Source organism: Salarias fasciatus, chromosome 11 (genome assembly GCF_902148845.1).
Source record: "Salarias fasciatus chromosome 11, fSalaFa1.1, whole genome shotgun sequence".
Taxonomy (NCBI): Eukaryota; Metazoa; Chordata; class Actinopteri; order Blenniiformes; family Blenniidae; genus Salarias; species Salarias fasciatus.
In genome coordinates this window covers 29583900-29596949 of record NC_043755.1, presented here as the reverse complement: position 1 = coordinate 29596949, position 13050 = coordinate 29583900, and the positions used below count along the sequence as shown (strand labels likewise).

The window sequence follows — 13050 nt, the reverse complement described above, 5'->3', positions numbered from 1 at the left end:
CTGGGCATCCCTGCTGAGACTGCTGCCCCCGCGACCCGGCCCCGGATAAGCGGTAGAAAATGGATGGATGGATGGATGGATGTTAAGAAAAATGTTTTCTCAATTTTTTTTAATCTTCTATTTGAAAACAAGACTAGAAAGAAACCCACCTGGAAAGGTAAAGCCAAGCTAAAACACATATCCTCCACAATATACGAAGTTTCTCTCTTTATGTGTTTTCTTTAAAGAAGCGTGAGATTTGGAGGTTTTCCAATGACATCTGCTGAAAAGGTGCACGAACGCCATCCTGCTCTGTGTGAGACGGTAGAGCTGCTGGAGCACACATGCCTGCCCAACAAAAGCCCGTGTTATGTGTTATACACAGTGTAGTCTATATTTGAATGTGTGCATGACTGTGTTTACACTCGGCGTTCCCATCGCCTGCTCCCGGCGTATGAGGAATCCGTGTCCGGCTTTAAACGTACATTCATTTCTAACCAAATATATACGTAGGAAGAAAGAATGACTGGTTAATGAGGGCCCCACAGCTGAGGTCTAAATGCTGTATTCACGGTCGCCAGGCTCCGTTACTATTAACTAAAGTGGGATAAATGACCTGTCAAATGTAATCCTCCCCTCTATGTGTCTCCCAATTACCTCCAGCGCCTGACCCAGTCTGTTAGTTCATCATCAGCCCACTTCGGAGATTGTTGCCACACGGAAAGGACTTCAGAAAATTAGGGGGTGAAATCTAAAGGGGGGGGGGGTGCAGAGGAATGGGGTGTTATTTGCTGATAATGAGCAGGAGAATGAGCGAGTTTCCAGGTGTTCAGACACCAGCAGAAGATGCTGAGATAAAGACGTGATGTGAAAGGACCATCGACTGAAAACAGTGTCATTTCTGTGTTTTCGTTGCAGAAAAGTTTTGAGAAGCAAAGTTTTGCTGAAGTTTGCATGTCTCACTACTATTTGGTGCTGTGTTGTTTTTCTATCTACTTTTTTTTTTTTTAATGACTCGTGCATGCAGAGTACAGTACGATGTAAATATTCAAGCGCCTTTAAACTGTCTTTCTTTGTCGTATCGGTCCTCTCAGTTTCTACTGTATGTAAGAAACGAGTCTCCACTTATGCCGATGATGATGTAGTGAATGTTGGAGGGAAACTGTAATTAATTCAAGGAGTAAAAACTCTTTAACCACAATGTTCACGTGGAGCATTCACTCTGGATATAAAGCAAAACTTGTGACTTTCTAAATTCAAATTCCATTATTGTGCAAACAAAAGACCGAAAAGCAACAAAGGTTTGCTGTTTTCAATATCAAGTTTAGCGGTTTGATTCCCATCTCGCGTTGTGTTTAAGTGTCCTTCAGGAGACACTGAACCCCAAATTCAACTGATTCAACATGGATTGTAAAAATACATGAATAAAGTGTCCTCTGCTCTCTACTCATGTATGGACACACCCACTGAATTATGTTTTTAATAAGAGACCAGAAAACAAAATGCTCGGTGGGAAAAACAAAACAAAACAATTACGTCCATTCAAAGCTCAGGGAATGCATTTTTTTTTTAATTATTTAATATGTCCAAGAAACAAATATACGTCATAGGGTCTTCATAAATCCATATGTGTGTGTGTGTGTGTGTGTGTGTGTGTGTGTGTGTGTGTGTGTGTGTGTGTGTGTGTGTGTGTGTGTGTGTGTGTGTGTGTGTGTGTGTGCAGCATCTGTAAACAATTTGTTTTGCCAGAGGCTTCAGCAGATGTTTTTTCCTTTTTTTTTTTTTTTTTTTTTTTGATCCAATAAGTGCTGCAACTGTCTGAAACTTTAAAGACTGTAGACCACACAGGAAGGTTTTATTGATATCCTGACATTTATTATATCCCTCAACTTAAGTCAATGATTTGGTGTTTAAGTTTATAGCAAAGATACATTTCATAAGTAATATAATCAGGGTTGACTTGAGGATAAAAGAGTGATAGACTATTTAAATATGAATTATATTTAAACCCTGAGCTTTGCAATTTTGTTGCAACTTCATGTCTTAGTGAAAATAAACAAGTAAAAGCCTCCTGTAAATGTCATTTATTGCCTGGTGATTAAAATGATTGAAGTAAACATTACTACCAAGTTTCACCCCAGTGTGTGAGTGGTGTGCCAGCTCTGCTTTGTTCACTTTTCTTTTTTTCTTTTGCTTTCCCCCGAGGACCTGTTTGTACGACAATGGCACTTGGAGTCACTGAAAATTTTTGAATTTGGATTGAAAATGCATTCTGAGGTGGAGCTCTGAGTGTCTCCATGTAGGAAAACAACTTTTTGAAAACATTCAGACTCTGTGTCGGCATTATCATTGGAAAATGCATTTCAATAGCAGTTCTTCTGCACATGTGGAGCTGGACAAAGCAGCGCTTGTCTCCAGAGTGTCGTGACTCTCAGTCCAGATTCTCCTCGGCCCAGTAGTTTTAGGGTTGACAGTCACCATAGTAACAATCCAACTTGGTGGTTGGTCTATATTATTGTTCTTGTAAAAAAAAAAAAAAAGAAAGAAAATTGTTATTGTCTACTGTGTCTCCAACAGCACCCACTAGTGGCCCGACATGAAAACTACATCACTTTCAGTATTTCTGTAAAAACAAACGTCTTTGAAACAGGACCTAACATTTGTTTCTCTAAGGTCTGCTGGTTTATCATTATTAACCAGAGCAAAGGGAGCTATGTCCTCCCTCCTTCACCCAACAACAGCTAAACCACTTTTAACATAATTGCTAAAAAGCTTTGAATAGCTACTATCATTCTATTATTTCTCATTTTATTGATATTTGACTACAAAGAAAAAGTAAAGAAACTTGAGTTTGGTCATTCATTTTTCTTACTTCTCAGTAATACATCTGATGATTTCATTGGTGCCACATTTCTGAGTCATGTGCATTTGTGGGATGAACATCAGCATTGAGCATGTGGGTCACAGCCATGTCAAGCAGGCTTTCCAATGCAATAACCTTCAATGATACAACAAAGAAATAATCCAATGAGCACAAATTTCATTACTTCCTGTGCACAGTTTATATTCACAAGTGTAAAATTATGCATAATGGCTAATTTGACTCCAGCTGACACATTGAGCACGTGGGGACGGAAGGGACGATACTGTAGATAGATGAATGGCAAATGAGAGCAATCTCACCATTATGGGCTTCAATGAACAGGAAAATTCACACTGCTCCCTGAATGAAATTCATAAAATCTGTCTTCAAGCTTATTTTACATCCTCTCATGGTTTTTGAGAGAAGCTGCTGAAGATCTGTTTGACCCCGTCGGAGATTCCCTCCAAAGCCTTTAGGGGAGAGTCTGTTTCCACTGACGACCAGACTTGTTTATATGCTTTCCCTTTATATGGAAATGCTACACTCAAATAAGTCGGAGTATTTTCTTCACTTTCACGGTTAACTTTAGTTTTATGCTTTTAAGAGGCGAGGTCTGAAATATCCGAATCATTAGGCCGTTTAAGGTTTCTTTCCATGAACTCATCTCATTATATTTAAAATCCAAGGCTGCTTAATGGTGGGAATTAAGCTGTAAACCTTTACAATGTACATGAAGAGCCCAAAAAAGTGAGAAAACAACTAAAAAAGGTATTACATGAGGCAAACAGATCTGTTCCATTATGGGGAGAGTTTAGTGTTTCGCGCTTCTCGTCATATCCTTTATTATTTTTATCTCTCTGAACATATTCGCAGCTTTCCAACACTTTGAGTGTCTTTTTTTTCCCCACTTCCTTTTCTTCTCCTCTTTTTGCACCTCTCTCCAGCAGACATGGTGTTATTCACCAGGTATGTTCGTTCCCTCCAGAGTTTCCCGTTGCTCTCCGCCGCTGACCCCTCTCACAGTACCGGGGCTCCATCAGGATGAAATATTGAACCGAGAAAGCTCCCTTAAGGCATTTGGCAGCCTCACACTCTGTTCTGTTCCCCGGTCCAGCTGAGATAAAAGATAGAAATGTACACCCCCGCACCCCTCCCTGCGTCAGGTCCTCCCTTTCAGCTTCATCACAGTGTTCCTGCTATCAGCTCCTTCAACCACTCTCTGGAATTATCTCTGAATATGATCTAATTGAAGGCCCTTCCTGTGGCCATGGACACTGGAGAACCCAACAGGCTGACCTCCCAATCAAATCCCTCCTTTCTTCTTTTTTTTTTTTTTCCAAATTAACCCTTCTCTTTCCACTCAGATGAGTTGGCATACTTTCTTTTCATGAATACAACTCCAGGAGTATTTATAACATCTAGAAATGTACAGAAACAGAGGTCTCTGCTCTTCTACTGGTCCTCCAGACTTCATCCCAATAACAGAAAACACATTTGTAACCATCGAAAACTCGTTTTTTTATCGCAGACCTGCCAGATACTGAAGGTTATCTTGAAAAAGTCTGAAGAAACACTCACTCTTTGCTCATTTTTTGCACAGTTCTACAGCAATAAAGCCTAAATTAATCCAGTCAATCGAGCAGCGAAATGGCTGATGAATAAATAATCTGGCTAAATTAATTATTAACCAGAAAGAATCAGCTACATTTACTTGACTAAACTGCAAATACCCTTTGACTATTCCTTCCTGACATTTGCTGGCAATATTGCAGTTAATTTTTCAAAACATTTTGTCAGCAAACTTCTACATTTCATATAATTGTTTGTGCTAATAACAGTTCAGCAGGGGTCCCTGAACGAGGCTGTTCTCCCTCAGATTGTGTCAGGAAGGGCATTAGAGCGAAAAACTGTGCCTAATCAAACATTCAGATCACACGAGCCAAGGTCACGACCCCAAAGAGGAGCAGCTGAAAGGGTCTGTAAATTGCCTGGACTTTTTGCATATTGGATGGAATTGTACTCAAGACCACTAAACCTGAGACTGAGTCAAGACTGAGACCAGAGAATCTCATGACTAAGACAAGAAACAAGATTTTAAGGGGTTGACATCAAATCAAGATCGAGTCCAGAAAGTCCGAAGAGCTGGAAAAGATCAAGACTTGAAAGGGTCAAATCAGAATCAAGACCAAGACCAGAACATATCAGACCAAGACCGCTCTTGAGTACATCACCAGTCGTGTTCAAAAATAATGGTTTATATCTGAGATAACCATGAAAACTAACAAAGAGACCCAGAATACTGATGCATTATGTTAGAACTTTCTAATGAACTGTGGCTGCTTTGAATAGATGACATTTGTCAACGGGTGGTTAGTTAGAACTTCTTACTTTGAAATAAAACTCTAAAGCACCACGTTCCAGGCTGTACTGCCTCGTCTCCCCGTGTCTGTGTGCGGGTCGCTGTGAAAAGCCAGACTTCCTCCTCCTCCTGTCCTGATGTGAGTCTCTTGACTTATACATCAGTCTGATGCTTTTCCTCATATCCATGCACATTTCACAGACGTGACTTGCACTTATGTGCAACTTGTTTTCCAGAAAAACTCCTCAAACCTCCACCTCCATCACCACAAACCTTTCTTCTTCTGCTTTTGTTACACAACGTAGCCGTTATTAATCCAGAAATGCTTCATTTCAATGAGTACAGGAGTGTTTAATGGTTTTTTTTTTCTGACCATAAGATCACGTGAAAACCACAAAACACAAACATGACTGTATTATCAGCAGATTTGTGACGACATCAGACCCTCATGAGATATTAAATGTAAACATGCAGACAGTCCATGTGCAACACTCCATTTTAAGTTCATAACTGATAGCAGAGCAAACTGTTGGTTAGAAAGGCAGCAGTTCCAAAGCTGCTGGGAGATAGTAATGGACACAGAGTGTTTTTTTTTTTTTTTAAACGCACATACTTATAATCTGTTCACATTTAGCTTGAAGCATGCACGTTAATAAGCTCTGAAAAGTGCCGCATCAGGATATCTAAAGTCTTTTTTTTTGCATATAAATCACCGAACCTGAAAGTGCAGTTCGATAGTGTTTTTTGCTAAATTCCTTTACGGGCTAATTTCTAATCCATCATTCTATCAAAGCGCTGCAGCTACACCCACAGGATGAAGGGGAGTGTCTCGCTCATGACAGGGTTCAATAAAAACTAAGATTAAACGATTTATCTTCCCATAATATTCCACCATGAATATCAAACAAGGCTGATTCTGTGGTAATGAGAGAGGAGCCGCAGGAGCGTGGCCATCTATTGGATTTCCAAAATCAATGCCCTCGGATAGAAAAATGCATGAGCCACCTGCAAACACTGAATTTTAACAATGCAACGAATACGGCGTGTTCCCTGTGAGTTTCCCACACAAGCCCTGCAGGGACTCAACTTTCTAATCCTGCCTTCACTGCTGTTGTTTTTTTTTTTTTTTCTTCTTTTAGCTTCACTTAATGAAATGAAAGTTTGCTGAGCAAGGGAAGCTCTTTATCAAAGCTCCCTGCTTCTCATTTATCCAGTTACACACATTTACACTTATTATCTGCTACAATAAAGCCTCGTGCCGTTAAATACAAATTGCATATCCTCCTACGTACTCTGTTCACCTTCAGTATTGTCTTATCGGTGTTGTAGAGCGGTAGAGTCGATCACAGCCGACTGTGGGCAGGAGACAACAAACACAAGTTGTCAATCAATCACTGAGTAAACACAGAGAAACACAAGTCGACCGCATAATCACAACAACATTTTAGAAAGAAATAATTCATCCTGGTATATGACGCCCCTCATTCCCCCGATTCCCTGCTCCTTGGTTCAAATAATAGAGGAATATTAGAAATAAAGTACTCCATCCATCTTCTATACTACTTTATACAACACACTCACATTCATGCCTACGTGCAATAAGGAGTCATGATTCAACCTCAAATACATTTATTTTTGGGACCAGACTGAACAATGAAGGTCTTCAAACTGGGACTTGAACCAGAGACAGCCTCGCTGTGAGGTGGGAGTGCAAACCACTTCACCTCTCCGTGGATTTTTTTCAAGAGATTAAAAGACTTTTTCTTTCCTCAAGGGTGACAAGCTTCCACTCGTTTCCTCACTAAAAACTCCTCGTGGTTGTGTTTTTTACTGTACCTGTATTTGGACTTTTTGAGGAAACCAGAATTTCCCATTAAAAAAAAAAAACCCAGCAGAACACACACAGGGTGAACATGCAACCTCCACACAAAAAGCCTGCTCAAAGCTGGACTCCAACCGGTGATTTCCCCGCTGTGAGTCCTAACTGTGTGGCGACAGCATGTTAATTATTACCTGACACGAAATCAGTCTTCATTTAGATCAGGTGTGTCAAACACTTTACACTCCAGGGCCCACATGCAGCCCAGAGTCACCTTGAGCACGCCGTACGAGTAAAATAATGCCGAAAATAACCTTTAATTTAAAATGTAAAAGTTTTCTTTGTTGTGGTATGGAGTATGCATGATAAAAATGTCTATATCTTTCCAAAACCAATCGGGCAGTTACTACAGTAAACTATTAGAATCTCAACACAGTTTTAATGAAGCCTTCAGGTGCAAAACACTGTGAAATTTTCAAAAAACTGTTAAAACCATATTTTTACACTGGGCCTTATGTTTGACACCCCTGATTTAAGGTCCACTGAATGGGTCAACACGTGTACACTTACATCGTTTAATATTTTACTATCTTTAAAACTAGAGGTTTTATACACCGAGCTTCTGATCCTGATACGCTCATCGGGTTCCAGCCTGAGGTTTCCCTGTGGTGGGTCCGCTCCTCAAACTTCACGGTGACAGTTAATAGTTTTTTTTTTTTTTTTTTTTTGCATACACTTTTCCAGCCAAAGCGGGAATTCAAGCCTTTGAGTTTCAGCCCAGATTTTTTTTTAACTGCAAGGCGACTGCCACTGTCCTCTGGGGGCTCTGCAGCATGAATGATTTATGGTTGACCCTTGTTTGAGTTCTCCAGGCACACAGGGGACGCATTTATGTAAGCTCATGGAAAAAAAAAAAAACAACAACAACGCTGTTCATGAGAAAAATACATACAATACAGAAAGCTTTACATCAACGCCATCCAACTCGCAGCGCTGGCACGCGGCAGAGCCAGCCCCGGGCTGCCTCATCAAAATGATGATTTAGTCCGAGGAGTCTGTCGCTCTCGTAAATCCTCAGGTCAGCCTCGTCTCCCCGCAGAAAAGACACCGTCCAATCCCCCCCTCCCCCCCGGGACCGGTGTGCTTTCCATCAGGGGAACAATGGTGTTGCAGGTGCAAACTTCCTCCAGCTGGTTCTGCTTTGACGGTGAAACACGGTACAGCGCGAGGTCAAGCCCAACACACACACACGCGCACACACACTTAGATGACTGAAGGACGGACATCCCAGCTGGAGATGACTCTCCTTCCAGAGACAGCCGTCTTCCACCATGCTCCTCCTCCATCTTTCATTTCTCGTGTGTTTGCAGAGTTCAGATCATTGAAGTCGGGACGGTATAAACAGAATCTATCTCTGCTTGACTTGAACAGCCTCGTTGCGAGATCTGGCTGAACAGCATCAGATTGTGGCTTCCAGTGAGACGGAGTGTTGACGCGCGAGAGAGAAATACCGTGAAACCAATGCTTTTCATGTGAGCTGAAGAAATTTAATCAGACTTGCATGCAGTCACTACGCTAATCTGGTGAGCAGCCGAGCTCCAAATTTAACCCAGCCATACCATTCTGGAGTCGTCTGCGTCAGGGCTTTGTGGTTTTATTGGACTCTGATCCCTTCAATTAGCAGGTTTCACAAGACTTTGAGGTGTTAGAGGTGGATTTTTTTTTTTTTACGCTTGATCGTTTTCTCCCAGCAGCTAAGGACACGGGATGCTTCCCTCCTCTTGTTTTGCGCATCGTCTTCATCCGTTTCTCGACATCGCTTCAACCATCTCCGCCTCATACGTCTGACTTTGCCATGAAACTGTCCAAGAAGTGCTTCCAATGAGCTAATGCGTCATCCTGTCCATTCTGCCCACTCCCACTGACAATCTCAGCCTCCTGTCTGTTGTTCACTGCCACCATCTATAAACCCGATAACTCTGGTTCTGCTGACTTCCAACTTCCAAACTTTGAGGTTTTTCTGTGTTGTAGAGCAGATTTTATGGGATGAAAACGTATGTATTTTCACACACACACAAAAAATACTACAAAAAATGAACACAATCTCAATATAAATTCAATTTTAAAGAAAGCTTTTGGTTAAAACACACTCAAAATGTCCATAAAACTGTTGCTTTGTGCCTGTTTTTACAAACTCCCCCTGACAGCATGACCTTAAAGCTAGTGCTAGTTTGATATCTTTCGAGGCAGCTTCACTGATTTCTCAGTTCAGATGTTCTGTTATGTCAAGTATTCTGAAGAAATATGTAAAAAAAAAAAAAAATCCATATTTTCTTTGAAATTATTTACCATTTTCTTGGTGGTTTTTCGAGCTTGTTTGGAGCCCCTTGCTTGGCTTTTTTTGGCCCACAAGCCTCACGTTTGACATCCTCCCAAGCCCTGCTAGACTAAGATTTGTCTTGCTTGCTTTATTTCTAATTGAACCATCAAATGTCTACTAAAATAAAAAACTAGAGATTTCATCCACCACGTGAGAGTTTTGTAGTATCATTACTTAATTCAATCAAAGCCTCCTTAAAGCTTAATGGCGCTCTCAGAGCCGGGGAGGAGGTGGGGAAGTCACACTAATGCGCTATAATGGGCTCAAGCTTCTCCGGCGGGCTGCGTCAGCATCCTAATAATCTGTTCAACATTTGTGATCATGCATGCAACAACTGGGAGGAAACAGACGGCGCATGTTTCTCTGTCGAGCACAAACGAGCTTCGTGCGACTGAACACAACTCAAACTTTGTGTAAATCCAGAAAGTCCAGTGGGGTGTGTTTATGTTTTTGTTTTTCACGGCTGTTTGTGGAAATCCAGAAAGTTTCTCAGGCCACGCGTTCGTCCCGAAGCCAAATCCGAAACACATTCCGCTGTTCTTAACTGCTACACACTGTCTTAAATTCTCAAATTGAGCGGTATTCCATGTTTCAGGACGACCAGATGGGCAGTTAAAGATGACATATTTTTGTTATCGCCTCAAAGCAACCCAAAGCACATGGCACCGCTGTCAAATGGAAAACAGATTGCCGCCGTCTTCCGTTTCGCTCGCTCATCCAGACCTCTGAGAGCACGCTTTGAAACACAGGAAGCTCGGCTCAGAACCCCGGCGTTCATCAATTATCACACCGCTGTTGGGTTTTTATACACCGGATTTAAAGACTCGGAGGAGCTGGGAGAGCTGTTAGCCTGATTTGCAGGTTTGCTGCTCCGACTCAGACTCTCGCCTGGGAAGCTGGCACCGAGCGCCTCCATGAAGAATCATCCCGGGCTCCCCGCACTCCGGCGCAGAGCGAGCGGCGGGCTGGCGGCTGTCCAGGTGAGAGTGAAATCTCACCGTGGGAGAACGCATCCGGACGAGCTCCGCCCGGTTCGCTAAACGATCCGGGCCCGGCGCTCGCTCCCGTCCTCGGCCAGCAGGTGCGACTCCCGGGGAGGAAGGCGGCCGGCGTGGCGGTGGTCCGCTCGCTCTCCGCCTTTGATCATTCCCCGCCGGTTTGTGGGCTCGCACGCTTCCCGCAGGAATACAATTTATAGAGTCCATTAGATGTTTATGAGACATGTGTAAATCAAACGAGGGCCTGCGAAGCAGCCCGGGCTCACCCTTTGTTCTTTTCTATTTTATGGTTGTACCGAGCATGCTTTGAGCCATCATCTGTCATTTGAAAGTCAACCTTAAAAGACAGAATAAAGCCTCGGATTGGGCGGGGTAGTCAGATCTGTACATGTTCTCTGTTTTTTTTCCCCCCACTTTGTTCAGACTCTCTGTTCTCCGTATCTTAAACTTTCACCAACTACCTGATACGACAAGAACGTTTAGTCCCATTTTCCTGGCTCGTTTCTCTCACTGCGCTTTAAAAAACTTTGTTTTGTCTTTAAGTGCGTTTTGTTTTTCTAAGTGAACTTTAAAGCTAAATTAATTTGGCTCCCCTTCGGTAGGAGCTGTAAGCTCCCATTACCACCTTATAAAGTTGCTGCGGCGCATGTCTTAACAATGCGGCGCTTCAAACATCTGGCGGGACGCACAATAACATCTGACTCACAAACGCCTCGAGTTTTACTGTATTCATGAGATAACATCTAATTCTCTCCCTGTTGGAGTTGAGTTTATAAACCAACTGAAACAATGAGCTCAAACACTCCAAAACGCTTTGAAGAATCGAATCGCTGTTTACACTTTTTGGGGAATCGGAATTCTTTCCAGGTGAGGGATCAGTTTATCCCGTTTACACGTGCAGTGAATCACGCAATCAGATTGATGTTCAGGTTTAAATGCAACAAGAACATCATCGCATGCGGAGAGCAGATCAATCCCATAATGCTTTGCACAGGGATGTTGGGCCATTCGTGACACGCCTGCACGATCCCACATCCATCTGGTTGTGTTTCTTTTAACGGGAACGCCAAAGAAACACTCTCCTCACTGAGGGTCTGATCGGGAAGAGGCGAGAATATTTCTGGAGCGTCGTCGTCTCCTGAACTGAACGGTTGTTCTTTGTCTTCGCCGTTTTTCTCCAGAAGCGTCAGATGGTGACAGGTTTGATGGGAAAAAGTGCTTTATCAGTGAACTCCATTAACAGACGAAAGGGAAGTAATGCCGTGAATCGTTTACACGGACTCTTCTCTGATCATCCTCCTCTGATCCCATCAAAACTTCAACTACATCAGACTCATTTAATCAGATAGAAGTGTTTACATGTCTTCCTTCTAATCAGATTACTGTTTAATTGAACACCTCACACTCCATGTCACCGTCTGGCTGTTGATATATAAACTGGTCTCAGCTAACCTGCATGGATGCGTCCCGCTCTCACCTCATCACATTGATCCGATTTGATTTGTTTTGTTGTTTTGTTGGTTCATCTGGGTTTTTTCCCCACCTTTAATCCAGATGTTTGTTGTATTTTATAGCGGTATTTCTTAGGTTGTCTCATGTTTTAAAGTGCTGTACCGATAAAGATGCAATGGTAGGTTTGTGATTTTCAGGATAACTTTTATTTTATAACAGCATTTGAATTATTTATTTACTTAATTACTTGTGATTATTGTTTTTAACTTAAAATTATTTTTTCAATCTTTTATTTATTCTTGTGTTATTTATCTCAACTTAGTTGGAGGATTCACTCCATGTTGGGATTTTTGTTCGTTAAAATTGTATATATTATGTGTTCACTTAGGTTCTTTATAACCTTTCAGAAAATAAGAGAATGTCCACACAAAACCTTTTTTTTCCCTCGTATTCATTCAGCGCCAACTTTTATTTGTGTTTCTTAAATCTCAATTTTATTCATGTTTTTAAGTTCAAAGCAAGTCGATGTAATTTTTCCTGACTGGCTCCGGCGCTCTGTGACCTTCAAAAAGAAAAAAAAAAACATTGTAGAAGTTGAATGATTTCAACGAGGTGGGAGAAAATGCTGCAGAAATTCTGAATTTGTGTTTGTATACAAACTGGTTTGTCCTTTGACATTTACAGCTGAACCCCTCCTGAGTCATTAAAACAAGAGCAAATTACTAACGGACTGAACACTGCTGCTGTTGTTGTTATTGTTGTTGTTGTTGTTGTTTTACACCATCACTGGTTGGGCATATTGAATGAAGTGTTTTCTAACAGTGCCATCCGGCTGCAGCCTCCAGGATTATAATAATGTTTTTTCCTCATGTTCAACCCGAACACTCATAATCAAACCCTGTCTCAGAATTTAACCAAACTACACGATGTTCAACAGAGTTATTCTCCAAGAACATGCATTTGTCTTAATCTCAGCCTTTAGCAGTCTGGTGTTGATGCTGTTCTCTTCTTCATGTTGGTTATTATTACGTTAAAATCAGGTTCAGTGACTCGATAGAAAGTTTAAAGTACAGTGATTCATATAAAAAATCTGATTTGCACATTTCAATGTGGCACTGCTTTTAACCTGAGCAGCGCGTTCAGGGGTGAAATATGTGCCTTTACTGTTTGAGGAGAAAGGGGATCGAAACAGTTTCCAGG

General features: G+C 41.7%; 1 protein-coding gene across 1 annotated transcript in view; it reads right to left on the bottom strand.

Moving 5' to 3' along the window:
- The window catches only part of znf385d (zinc finger protein 385D), a 105632-nt gene that overhangs the window by 71040 nt on the left and 21542 nt on the right, over positions 1–13050 (bottom strand). The window lies entirely within an intron of this gene.